This window comes from Ranitomeya variabilis, chromosome 2, assembly GCF_051348905.1.
Source record: "Ranitomeya variabilis isolate aRanVar5 chromosome 2, aRanVar5.hap1, whole genome shotgun sequence".
NCBI classification, from domain to species: Eukaryota; Metazoa; Chordata; class Amphibia; order Anura; family Dendrobatidae; genus Ranitomeya; species Ranitomeya variabilis.
Genome location: NC_135233.1, coordinates 560,149,269 through 560,162,589, shown reverse-complemented (window position 1 = coordinate 560,162,589; position 13,321 = coordinate 560,149,269). Strand labels below are relative to the sequence as shown.

Here is a 13,321-nt window from a genome sequence, read left to right as displayed (position 1 = left end):
CTGAAGGTTGAAGCACAGCTTTATTCAGTTGAGGACAACACCAGGCAGGGGCAGACAGACACCTTTAGTAGGCCGGAACAGCCAATTGCATTTTTAAAAATGGTAATTTGGAACTGAAGGTTGAAGCTCAGCTTTATTCAGTTGAGGACAACACCAGGCAGGGGCAGACAGACACCTTTAGTAGGCCGGAACAGCCAATTGCATTTTTAAAAATGGTAATTTGGAACAGAAGGTTGAAGCACAGCTTTATTCAGTTGCAGCTTCTTGGCAATAATATAAAGAAGACGAGAAAGGACAACACTCGTTGGATGCCATATCTGTGTTTTCACTGGAAAAAAAACTGTCAGTTAACTACTTGTAGGAGAAAGTTTTTGTAGCTGGAGGCCACTTTTTGTATTGTACCAGTTTTTTGTTGTATGTTTGGAACTGAAGGTTGAAGCACAGCTTTATTCAGTTGAGGACAACACCAGGCAGGGGCAGACAGACACCTTTAGTAGGCCGGAACAGCCAATTGCATTTTTAAAAATGGTAATTTGGAACTGAAGGTTGAAGCTCAGCTTTATTCAGTTGAGGACAACACCAGGCAGGGGCAGACAGACACCTTTAGTAGGCCGGAACAGCCAATTGCATTTTTAAAAATGGTAATTTGGAACAGAAGGTTGAAGCACAGCTTTATTCAGTTGCAGCTTCTTGGCAATAATATAAAGAAGACGAGACAGGACAACACTCGTTGGATGCCATATCTGTGTTTTCACTGGAAAAAAAACTGTCAGTTAACTACTTGTAGGAGAAAGTTTTTGTAGCTGGAGGCCACTTTTTGTATTGTACCAGTTTTTTGTTGTATGTTTGGAACTGAAGGTTGAAGCTCAGCGTTATTCAGTTGAGGACAACACCAGGCAGGGGCAGACCCCTTTAGTAGGCCGGAACAGCCAATTGCATTTTTAAAAATGGTAATTTGGAACAGAAGGTTGAAGCACAGCTTTATTCAGTTGAGGACAACACCAGGCAGGGGCAGACAGACACCTTTAGTAGGCCGGAACAGCCAATTGCATTTTTAAAAATGGTAATTTGGAACTGAAGGTTGAAGCTCAGCTTTATTCAGTTGAGGACAACACCAGGCAGGGGCAGACAGACACCTTTAGTAGGCCGGAACAGCCAATTGCATTTTTAAAAATGGTAATTTGGAACAGAAGGTTGAAGCACAGCTTTATTCAGTTGCAGCTTCTTGGCAATAATATAAAGAAGACGAGACAGGACAACACTCGTTGGATGCCATATCTGTGTTTTCACTGGAAAAAAAACTGTCAGTTAACTACTTGTAGGAGAAAGTTTTTGTAGCTGGAGGCCACTTTTTGTATTGTACCAGTTTTTTGTTGTATGTTTGGAACTGAAGGTTGAAGCACAGCTTTATTCAGTTGAGGACAACACCAGGCAGGGGCAGGCAGACACCTTTAGTAGGCCGGAACAGCCAATTGCATTTTTAAAAATGGTAATTTGGAACAGAAGGTTGAAGCACAGCTTTATTCAGTTGCAGCTTCTTGGCAATAATATAAAGAAGACGAGACAGGACAACACTCGTTGGATGCCATATCTGTGTTTTCACTGGAAAAAAAACTGTCAGTTAACTACTTGTAGGAGAAAGTTTTTGTAGCTGGAGGCCACTTTTTGTATTGTACCAGTTTTTTGTTGTATGTTTGTAACTGAAGGTTGAAGCTCAGCTTTATTCAGTTGAGGACAACAGCAGGCAGGGGCAGACCCCTTTAGTAGGCCGGAACAGCCAATTGCATTTTTAAAAATGGTAATTTGGAACAGAAGGTTGAAGCACAGCTTTATTCAGTTGAGGACAACACCAGGCAGGGGCAGACAGACACCTTTAGTAGGCCGGAACAGCCAATTGCATTTTTAAAAATGGTAATTTGGAACTGAAGGTTGAAGCTCAGCTTTATTCAGTTGAGGACAACACCAGGCAGGGGCAGACAGACACCTTTAGTAGGCCGGAACAGCCAATTGCATTTTTAAAAATGGTAATTTGGAACAGAAGGTTGAAGCACAGCTTTATTCAGTTGCAGCTTCTTGGCAATAATATAAAGAAGACGAGACAGGACAACACTCGTTGGATGCCATATCTGTGTTTTCACTGGAAAAAAAACTGTCAGTTAACTACTTGTAGGAGAAAGTTTTTGTAGCTGGAGGCCACTTTTTGTATTGTACCAGTTTTTTGTTGTATGTTTGGAACTGAAGGTTGAAGCACAGCTTTATTCAGTTGAGGACAACACCAGGCAGGGGCAGACAGACACCTTTAGTAGGCCGGAACAGCCAATTGCATTTTTAAAAATGGTAATTTGGAACTGAAGGTTGAAGCTCAGCTTTATTCAGTTGAGGACAACACCAGGCAGGGGCAGACAGACACCTTTAGTAGGCCGGAACAGCCAATTGCATTTTTAAAAATGGTAATTTGGAACAGAAGGTTGAAGCACAGCTTTATTCAGTTGCAGCTTCTTGGCAATAATATAAAGAAGACGAGACAGGACAACACTCGTTGGATGCCATATCTGTGTTTTCACTGGAAAAAAAACTGTCAGTTAACTACTTGTAGGAGAAAGTTTTTGTAGCTGGAGGCCACTTTTTGTATTGTACCAGTTTTTTGTTGTATGTTTGGAACTGAAGGTTGAAGCACAGCTTTATTCAGTTGAGGACAACACCAGGCAGGGGCAGGCAGACACCTTTAGTAGGCCGGAACAGCCAATTGCATTTTTAAAAATGGTAATTTGGAACAGAAGGTTGAAGCACAGCTTTATTCAGTTGCAGCTTCTTGGCAATAATATAAAGAAGACGAGACAGGACAACACTCGTTGGATGCCATATCTGTGTTTTCACTGGAAAAAAAACTGTCAGTTAACTACTTGTAGGAGAAAGTTTTTGTAGCTGGAGGCCACTTTTTGTATTGTACCAGTTTTTTGTTGTATGTTTGTAACTGAAGGTTGAAGCTCAGCTTTATTCAGTTGAGGACAACAGCAGGCAGGGGCAGACCCCTTTAGTAGGCCGGAACAGCCAATTGCATTTTTAAAAATGGTAATTTGGAACAGAAGGTTGAAGCACAGCTTTATTCAGTTGAGGACAACACCAGGCAGGGGCAGACAGACACCTTTAGTAGGCCGGAACAGCCAATTGCATTTTTAAAAATGGTAATTTGGAACTGAAGGTTGAAGCTCAGCTTTATTCAGTTGAGGACAACACCAGGCAGGGGCAGACAGACACCTTTAGTAGGCCGGAACAGCCAATTGCATTTTTAAAAATGGTAATTTGGAACAGAAGGTTGAAGCACAGCTTTATTCAGTTGCAGCTTCTTGGCAATAATATAAAGAAGACGAGACAGGACAACACTCGTTGGATGCCATATCTGTGTTTTCACTGGAAAAAAAACTGTCAGTTAACTACTTGTAGGAGAAAGTTTTTGTAGGTGGAGGCCACTTTTTGTATTGTACCAGTTTTTTGTTGTATGTTTGGAACTGAAGGTTGAAGCACAGCTTTATTCAGTTGAGGACAACACCAGGCAGGGGCAGACAGACACCTTTAGTAGGCCGGAACAGCCAATTGCATTTTTAAAAATGGTAATTTGGAACTGAAGGTTGAAGCTCAGCTTTATTCAGTTGAGGACAACACCAGGCAGGGGCAGACAGACACCTTTAGTAGGCCGGAACAGCCAATTGCATTTTTAAAAATGGTAATTTGGAACAGAAGGTTGAAGCACAGCTTTATTCAGTTGCAGCTTCTTGGCAATAATATAAAGAAGACGAGACAGGACAACACTCGTTGGATGCCATATCTGTGTTTTCACTGGAAAAAAAACTGTCAGTTAACTACTTGTAGGAGAAAGTTTTTGTAGCTGGAGGCCACTTTTTGTATTGTACCAGTTTTTTGTTGTATGTTTGGAACTGAAGGTTGAAGCACAGCTTTATTCAGTTGAGGACAACACCAGGCAGGGGCAGACAGACACCTTTAGTAGGCCGGAACAGCCAATTGCATTTTTAAAAATGGTAATTTGGAACAGAAGGTTGAAGCACAGCTTTATTCAGTTGCAGCTTCTTGGCAATAATATAAAGAAGACGAGACAGGACAACACTCGTTGGATGCCATATCTGTGTTTTCACTGGAAAAAAAACTGTCAGTTAACTACTTGTAGGAGAAAGTTTTTGTAGCTGGAGGCCACTTTTTGTATTGTACCAGTTTTTTGTTGTATGTTTGGAACTGAAGGTTGAAGCACAGCTTTATTCAGTTGAGGACAACACCAGGCAGGGGCAGACAGACACCTTTAGTAGGCCGGAACAGCCAATTGCATTTTTAAAAATGGTAATTTGGAACTGAAGGTTGAAGCTCAGCTTTATTCAGTTGAGGACAACACCAGGCAGGGGCAGACAGACACCTTTAGTAGGCCGGAACAGCCAATTGCATTTTTAAAAATGGTAATTTGGAACAGAAGGTTGAAGCACAGCTTTATTCAGTTGCAGCTTCTTGGCAATAATATAAAGAAGACGAGAAAGGACAACACTCGTTGGATGCCATATCTGTGTTTTCACTGGAAAAAAAACTGTCAGTTAACTACTTGTAGGAGAAAGTTTTTGTAGCTGGAGGCCACTTTTTGTATTGTACCAGTTTTTTGTTGTATGTTTGGAACTGAAGGTTGAAGCTCAGCTTTATTCAGTTGAGGACAACAGCAGGCAGGGGCAGACCCCTTTAGTAGGCCGGAACAGCCAATTGCATTTTTAAAAATGGTAATTTGGAACAGAAGGTTGAAGCACAGCTTTATTCAGTTGAGGACAACACCAGGCAGGGGCAGACAGACACCTTTAGTAGGCCGGAACAGCCAATTGCATTTTTAAAAATGGTAATTTGGAACTGAAGGTTGAAGCTCAGCTTTATTCAGTTGAGGACAACACCAGGCAGGGGCAGACAGACACCTTTAGTAGGCCGGAACAGCCAATTGCATTTTTAAAAATGGTAATTTGGAACAGAAGGTTGAAGCACAGCTTTATTCAGTTGCAGCTTCTTGGCAATAATATAAAGAAGACGAGACAGGACAACACTCGTTGGATGCCATATCTGTGTTTTCACTGGAAAAAAAACTGTCAGTTAACTACTTGTAGGAGAAAGTTTTTGTAGCTGGAGGCCACTTTTTGTATTGTACCAGTTTTTTGTTGTATGTTTGGAACTGAAGGTTGAAGCACAGCTTTATTCAGTTGAGGACAACACCAGGCAGGGGCAGACAGACACCTTTAGTAGGCCGGAACAGCCAATTGCATTTTTAAAAATGGTAATTTGGAACTGAAGGTTGAAGCTCAGCTTTATTCAGTTGAGGACAACACCAGGCAGGGGCAGACAGACACCTTTAGTAGGCCGGAACAGCCAATTGCATTTTTAAAAATGGTAATTTGGAACAGAAGGTTGAAGCACAGCTTTATTCAGTTGCAGCTTCTTGGCAATAATATAAAGAAGACGAGACAGGACAACACTCGTTGGATGCCATATCTGTGTTTTCACTGGAAAAAAAACTGTCAGTTAACTACTTGTAGGAGAAAGTTTTTGTAGCTGGAGGCCACTTTTTGTATTGTACCAGTTTTTTGTTGTATGTTTGGAACTGAAGGTTGAAGCACAGCTTTATTCAGTTGAGGACAACACCAGGCAGGGGCAGACAGACACCTTTAGTAGGCCGGAACAGCCAATTGCATTTTTAAAAATGGTAATTTGGAACAGAAGGTTGAAGCACAGCTTTATTCAGTTGAGGACAACACCAGGCAGGGGCAGACAGACACCTTTAGTAGGCCGGAACAGCCAATTGCATTTTTAAAAATGGTAATTTGGAACTGAAGGTTGAAGCTCAGCTTTATTCAGTTGAGGACAACACCAGGCAGGGGCAGACAGACACCTTTAGTAGGCCGGAACAGCCAATTGCATTTTTAAAAATGGTAATTTGGAACAGAAGGTTGAAGCACAGCTTTATTCAGTTGCAGCTTCTTGGCAATAATATAAAGAAGACGAGACAGGACAACACTCGTTGGATGCCATATCTGTGTTTTCACTGGAAAAAAAACTGTCAGTTAACTACTTGTAGGAGAAAGTTTTTGTAGCTGGAGGCCACTTTTTGTATTGTACCAGTTTTTTGTTGTATGTTTGGAACTGAAGGTTGAAGCACAGCTTTATTCAGTTGAGGACAACACCAGGCAGGGGCAGGCAGACACCTTTAGTAGGCCGGAACAGCCAATTGCATTTTTAAAAATGGTAATTTGGAACAGAAGGTTGAAGCACAGCTTTATTCAGTTGCAGCTTCTTGGCAATAATATAAAGAAGACGAGACAGGACAACACTCGTTGGATGCCATATCTGTGTTTTCACTGGAAAAAAAACTGTCAGTTAACTACTTGTAGGAGAAAGTTTTTGTAGCTGGAGGCCACTTTTTGTATTGTACCAGTTTTTTGTTGTATGTTTGTAACTGAAGGTTGAAGCTCAGCTTTATTCAGTTGAGGACAACAGCAGGCAGGGGCAGACCCCTTTAGTAGGCCGGAACAGCCAATTGCATTTTTAAAAATGGTAATTTGGAACAGAAGGTTGAAGCACAGCTTTATTCAGTTGAGGACAACACCAGGCAGGGGCAGACAGACACCTTTAGTAGGCCGGAACAGCCAATTGCATTTTTAAAAATGGTAATTTGGAACTGAAGGTTGAAGCTCAGCTTTATTCAGTTGAGGACAACACCAGGCAGGGGCAGACAGACACCTTTAGTAGGCCGGAACAGCCAATTGCATTTTTAAAAATGGTAATTTGGAACAGAAGGTTGAAGCACAGCTTTATTCAGTTGCAGCTTCTTGGCAATAATATAAAGAAGACGAGACAGGACAACACTCGTTGGATGCCATATCTGTGTTTTCACTGGAAAAAAAACTGTCAGTTAACTACTTGTAGGAGAAAGTTTTTGTAGCTGGAGGCCACTTTTTGTATTGTACCAGTTTTTTGTTGTATGTTTGGAACTGAAGGTTGAAGCACAGCTTTATTCAGTTGAGGACAACACCAGGCAGGGGCAGACAGACACCTTTAGTAGGCCGGAACAGCCAATTGCATTTTTAAAAATGGTAATTTGGAACTGAAGGTTGAAGCTCAGCTTTATTCAGTTGAGGACAACACCAGGCAGGGGCAGACAGACACCTTTAGTAGGCCGGAACAGCCAATTGCATTTTTAAAAATGGTAATTTGGAACAGAAGGTTGAAGCACAGCTTTATTCAGTTGCAGCTTCTTGGCAATAATATAAAGAAGACGAGACAGGACAACACTCGTTGGATGCCATATCTGTGTTTTCACTGGAAAAAAAACTGTCAGTTAACTACTTGTAGGAGAAAGTTTTTGTAGCTGGAGGCCACTTTTTGTATTGTACCAGTTTTTTGTTGTATGTTTGGAACTGAAGGTTGAAGCACAGCTTTATTCAGTTGAGGACAACACCAGGCAGGGGCAGGCAGACACCTTTAGTAGGCCGGAACAGCCAATTGCATTTTTAAAAATGGTAATTTGGAACAGAAGGTTGAAGCACAGCTTTATTCAGTTGCAGCTTCTTGGCAATAATATAAAGAAGACGAGACAGGACAACACTCGTTGGATGCCATATCTGTGTTTTCACTGGAAAAAAAACTGTCAGTTAACTACTTGTAGGAGAAAGTTTTTGTAGCTGGAGGCCACTTTTTGTATTGTACCAGTTTTTTGTTGTATGTTTGTAACTGAAGGTTGAAGCTCAGCTTTATTCAGTTGAGGACAACAGCAGGCAGGGGCAGACCCCTTTAGTAGGCCGGAACAGCCAATTGCATTTTTAAAAATGGTAATTTGGAACAGAAGGTTGAAGCACAGCTTTATTCAGTTGAGGACAACACCAGGCAGGGGCAGACAGACACCTTTAGTAGGCCGGAACAGCCAATTGCATTTTTAAAAATGGTAATTTGGAACTGAAGGTTGAAGCTCAGCTTTATTCAGTTGAGGACAACACCAGGCAGGGGCAGACAGACACCTTTAGTAGGCCGGAACAGCCAATTGCATTTTTAAAAATGGTAATTTGGAACAGAAGGTTGAAGCACAGCTTTATTCAGTTGCAGCTTCTTGGCAATAATATAAAGAAGACGAGACAGGACAACACTCGTTGGATGCCATATCTGTGTTTTCACTGGAAAAAAAACTGTCAGTTAACTACTTGTAGGAGAAAGTTTTTGTAGGTGGAGGCCACTTTTTGTATTGTACCAGTTTTTTGTTGTATGTTTGGAACTGAAGGTTGAAGCACAGCTTTATTCAGTTGAGGACAACACCAGGCAGGGGCAGACAGACACCTTTAGTAGGCCGGAACAGCCAATTGCATTTTTAAAAATGGTAATTTGGAACTGAAGGTTGAAGCTCAGCTTTATTCAGTTGAGGACAACACCAGGCAGGGGCAGACAGACACCTTTAGTAGGCCGGAACAGCCAATTGCATTTTTAAAAATGGTAATTTGGAACAGAAGGTTGAAGCACAGCTTTATTCAGTTGCAGCTTCTTGGCAATAATATAAAGAAGACGAGACAGGACAACACTCGTTGGATGCCATATCTGTGTTTTCACTGGAAAAAAAACTGTCAGTTAACTACTTGTAGGAGAAAGTTTTTGTAGCTGGAGGCCACTTTTTGTATTGTACCAGTTTTTTGTTGTATGTTTGGAACTGAAGGTTGAAGCACAGCTTTATTCAGTTGAGGACAACACCAGGCAGGGGCAGACAGACACCTTTAGTAGGCCGGAACAGCCAATTGCATTTTTAAAAATGGTAATTTGGAACAGAAGGTTGAAGCACAGCTTTATTCAGTTGCAGCTTCTTGGCAATAATATAAAGAAGACGAGACAGGACAACACTCGTTGGATGCCATATCTGTGTTTTCACTGGAAAAAAAACTGTCAGTTAACTACTTGTAGGAGAAAGTTTTTGTAGCTGGAGGCCACTTTTTGTATTGTACCAGTTTTTTGTTGTATGTTTGGAACTGAAGGTTGAAGCACAGCTTTATTCAGTTGAGGACAACACCAGGCAGGGGCAGACAGACACCTTTAGTAGGCCGGAACAGCCAATTGCATTTTTAAAAATGGTAATTTGGAACTGAAGGTTGAAGCTCAGCTTTATTCAGTTGAGGACAACACCAGGCAGGGGCAGACAGACACCTTTAGTAGGCCGGAACAGCCAATTGCATTTTTAAAAATGGTAATTTGGAACAGAAGGTTGAAGCACAGCTTTATTCAGTTGCAGCTTCTTGGCAATAATATAAAGAAGACGAGAAAGGACAACACTCGTTGGATGCCATATCTGTGTTTTCACTGGAAAAAAAACTGTCAGTTAACTACTTGTAGGAGAAAGTTTTTGTAGCTGGAGGCCACTTTTTGTATTGTACCAGTTTTTTGTTGTATGTTTGGAACTGAAGGTTGAAGCTCAGCTTTATTCAGTTGAGGACAACAGCAGGCAGGGGCAGACCCCTTTAGTAGGCCGGAACAGCCAATTGCATTTTTAAAAATGGTAATTTGGAACAGAAGGTTGAAGCACAGCTTTATTCAGTTGAGGACAACACCAGGCAGGGGCAGACAGACACCTTTAGTAGGCCGGAACAGCCAATTGCATTTTTAAAAATGGTAATTTGGAACTGAAGGTTGAAGCTCAGCTTTATTCAGTTGAGGACAACACCAGGCAGGGGCAGACAGACACCTTTAGTAGGCCGGAACAGCCAATTGCATTTTTAAAAATGGTAATTTGGAACAGAAGGTTGAAGCACAGCTTTATTCAGTTGCAGCTTCTTGGCAATAATATAAAGAAGACGAGACAGGACAACACTCGTTGGATGCCATATCTGTGTTTTCACTGGAAAAAAAACTGTCAGTTAACTACTTGTAGGAGAAAGTTTTTGTAGCTGGAGGCCACTTTTTGTATTGTACCAGTTTTTTGTTGTATGTTTGGAACTGAAGGTTGAAGCACAGCTTTATTCAGTTGAGGACAACACCAGGCAGGGGCAGACAGACACCTTTAGTAGGCCGGAACAGCCAATTGCATTTTTAAAAATGGTAATTTGGAACTGAAGGTTGAAGCTCAGCTTTATTCAGTTGAGGACAACACCAGGCAGGGGCAGACAGACACCTTTAGTAGGCCGGAACAGCCAATTGCATTTTTAAAAATGGTAATTTGGAACAGAAGGTTGAAGCACAGCTTTATTCAGTTGCAGCTTCTTGGCAATAATATAAAGAAGACGAGACAGGACAACACTCGTTGGATGCCATATCTGTGTTTTCACTGGAAAAAAAACTGTCAGTTAACTACTTGTAGGAGAAAGTTTTTGTAGCTGGAGGCCACTTTTTGTATTGTACCAGTTTTTTGTTGTATGTTTGGAACTGAAGGTTGAAGCACAGCTTTATTCAGTTGAGGACAACACCAGGCAGGGGCAGACAGACACCTTTAGTAGGCCGGAACAGCCAATTGCATTTTTAAAAATGGTAATTTGGAACAGAAGGTTGAAGCACAGCTTTATTCAGTTGCAGCTTCTTGGCAATAATATAAAGAAGACGAGACAGGACAACACTCGTTGGATGCCATATCTGTGTTTTCACTGGAAAAAAAACTGTCAGTTAACTACTTGTAGGAGAAAGTTTTTGTAGCTGGAGGCCACTTTTTGTATTGTACCAGTTTTTTGTTGTATGTTTGGAACTGAAGGTTGAAGCACAGCTTTATTCAGTTGAGGACAACACCAGGCAGGGGCAGACAGACACCTTTAGTAGGCCGGAACAGCCAATTGCATTTTTAAAAATGGTAATTTGGAACTGAAGGTTGAAGCTCAGCTTTATTCAGTTGAGGACAACACCAGGCAGGGGCAGACAGACACCTTTAGTAGGCCGGAACAGCCAATTGCATTTTTAAAAATGGTAATTTGGAACAGAAGGTTGAAGCACAGCTTTATTCAGTAGCAGCTTCTTGGCAATAATATAAAGAAGACGAGACAGGACAACACTCGTTGGATGCCATATCTGTGTTTTCACTGGAAAAAAACTGTCAGTTAACTACTTGTAGGAGAAAGTTTTTGTAGCTGGAGGCCACTTTTTGTACTGTACCAGTTTTTTGTTGTATATTTGGAACTGAACGTTGAAGCACAGCTTTATTCAGTTGAGGACAACACCAGGCAGGGGCAGACAGACACCTTTAGTAGGCCGGAACAGCCAATTGCATTTTTAAAAATGGTAATTTGGAACTGAAGGTTGAAGCACAGCTTTATTCAGTTGCAGCTTCTTGGCAATAATATAAAGAAGCCGAGACAGGACAACACTCGTTGGATGCCATATCTGTGTTTTCACTGGAAAAAAAACTGTCAGTTAACTACTTGTAGGAGAAAGTTTTTGTAGCTGGAGGCAACTTTTTGTATTGTACCAGTTTTTTGTTGTATGTTTGGAACTGAAGGTTGAAGCTCAGCTTTATTCAGTTGAGGACAACACCAGGCAGGGGCAGACCCCTTTAGTAGGCCGGAACAGCCAATTGCATTTTTAAAAATGCTAATTTGGAACAGAAGGTTGAAGCACAGCTTTATTCAGTTGAGGACAACACCAGGCAGGGGCAGACAGACACCTTTAGTAGGCCGGAACAGCCAATTGCATTTTTAAAAATGGTAATTTGGAACTGAAGGTTGAAGCTCAGCTTTATTCAGTTGAGGACAACACCAGGCAGGGGCAGACAGACACCTTTAGTAGGCCGGAACAGCCAATTGCATTTTTAAAAATGGTAATTTGGAACTGAAGGTTGAAGCACAGCTTTATTCAGTTGCAGCTTCTTGGCAATAATATAAAGAAGACGAGACAGGACAACACTCGTTGGATGCCATATCTGTGTTTTCACTGGAAAAAAACCTGTCAGTTAACTACTTGTAGGAGAAAGTTTTTGTAGCTGGAGGCCACTTTTTGTATTGTACCAGTTTTTTGTTGTATGTTTGGAACTGAAGGTTGAAGCTCAGCTTTATTCAGTTGAGGACAACACCAGGCAGGGGCAGACACCTTTAGAAAGACGGAGAAGCCAATTTTTTTAAAAACAGCAGTTAATCAGAGCCAGAAGGTAGAAGCTCAGCTTTATTCAGTTGAGGCCAACTTGAATTAGGGACTGCAGACAGACTTTGCAGGCTGTCCCCTGTGTGGACCATGCATCCAATACATTAACCCATTTAGCCACAAAGGACACGTAACCTTCCGTGGCCAGGCCTACAGGTCCATGTGTCTGTTGTCAGGTATACCTTTGGACTGACAAATTGACAGAATGCAAGGACAATGCGGTCTTTAACATGCAGGTGGAGGGGTGGGATGGCTTTTCTCGCAAAAGAATTGTCAACTGGGTAGCTCATAGCGTGGTATATCGTAGTTCATCCTGGCTTTATTAATATTAAATTAAATTAAAAAATAGGCTCTATGCACTTTATAATTGGTTCCAGGGGTACACGGGCAGCAGTGGTCTGGTCAGTGGAGGCCTAGTGGAAGGAGGGAGCGCAGAAAGGCTTCGAAGGCCTAACATAATTAAATTGGGCTGGCTGTAGGCACTTTATTATTAGTTACAGGGGTACACGGGCAGCAGTGGTCTGGTCAGTGGAGGCCTAGTGGAAGGAAGGACCGCAGACAGGCTTCAAAGGCCTAACATAATTTAATTGGGCTGGCTGTAGGCACTTTATTATTAGTTACAGGGGTACACGGGCAGCAGTGGTCTGGTCAGTGGAGGCCTAGTGGAAGGAGGGACCGCAGACAGGCTTCGAAGGCCTAATATAATTAAATTGGGCTGGCTGTAGGCACTTTATTATTAGTTACAGGGGTACACGGGCAGCAGTGGTCTGGTCAGTGGAGGCCTAGTGGAAGGAGGGAGCGCAGAAAGGCTTTGAAGGCCTAACATAATTAAATTGGGCTGGCTGTAGGCACTTTATTATTAGTTACAGGGGTACACGGGCAGCAGTGGTCTGGTCAGTGGAGGCCTAGTGGAAGGAGGGAGCGCAGAAAGGCTTCGAAGGCCTAACATAATTAAATTGGGCTGGCTGTAGGCACTTTATTATTAGTTACAGGGGTACACGGGCAGCAGTGGTCTGGTCAGTGGAGGCCTAGTGGAAGGAGGGACCGCAGACAGGCTTCGAAGGCCTAACATAATTAAATTGGGCTGGCTGTAGGCACTTTATTATTAGTTACAGGGGTACATGGGCAGCAGTGGTCTGGTCAGTGGAGGCCTAGTGGAAGGAGGGACCGCAGACAGGCTTCAAAGGCCTAACATAATTAAATT

The 13,321-nt window shown here is 42.1% G+C and overlaps 1 long non-coding RNA gene across 1 annotated transcript in view; it reads left to right on the top strand.

The window, feature by feature from the left end:
- Positions 1-13,321, top strand: part of LOC143809717 (uncharacterized) — a 358,196-nt gene that overhangs the window by 132,372 nt on the left and 212,503 nt on the right. The window lies entirely within an intron of this gene.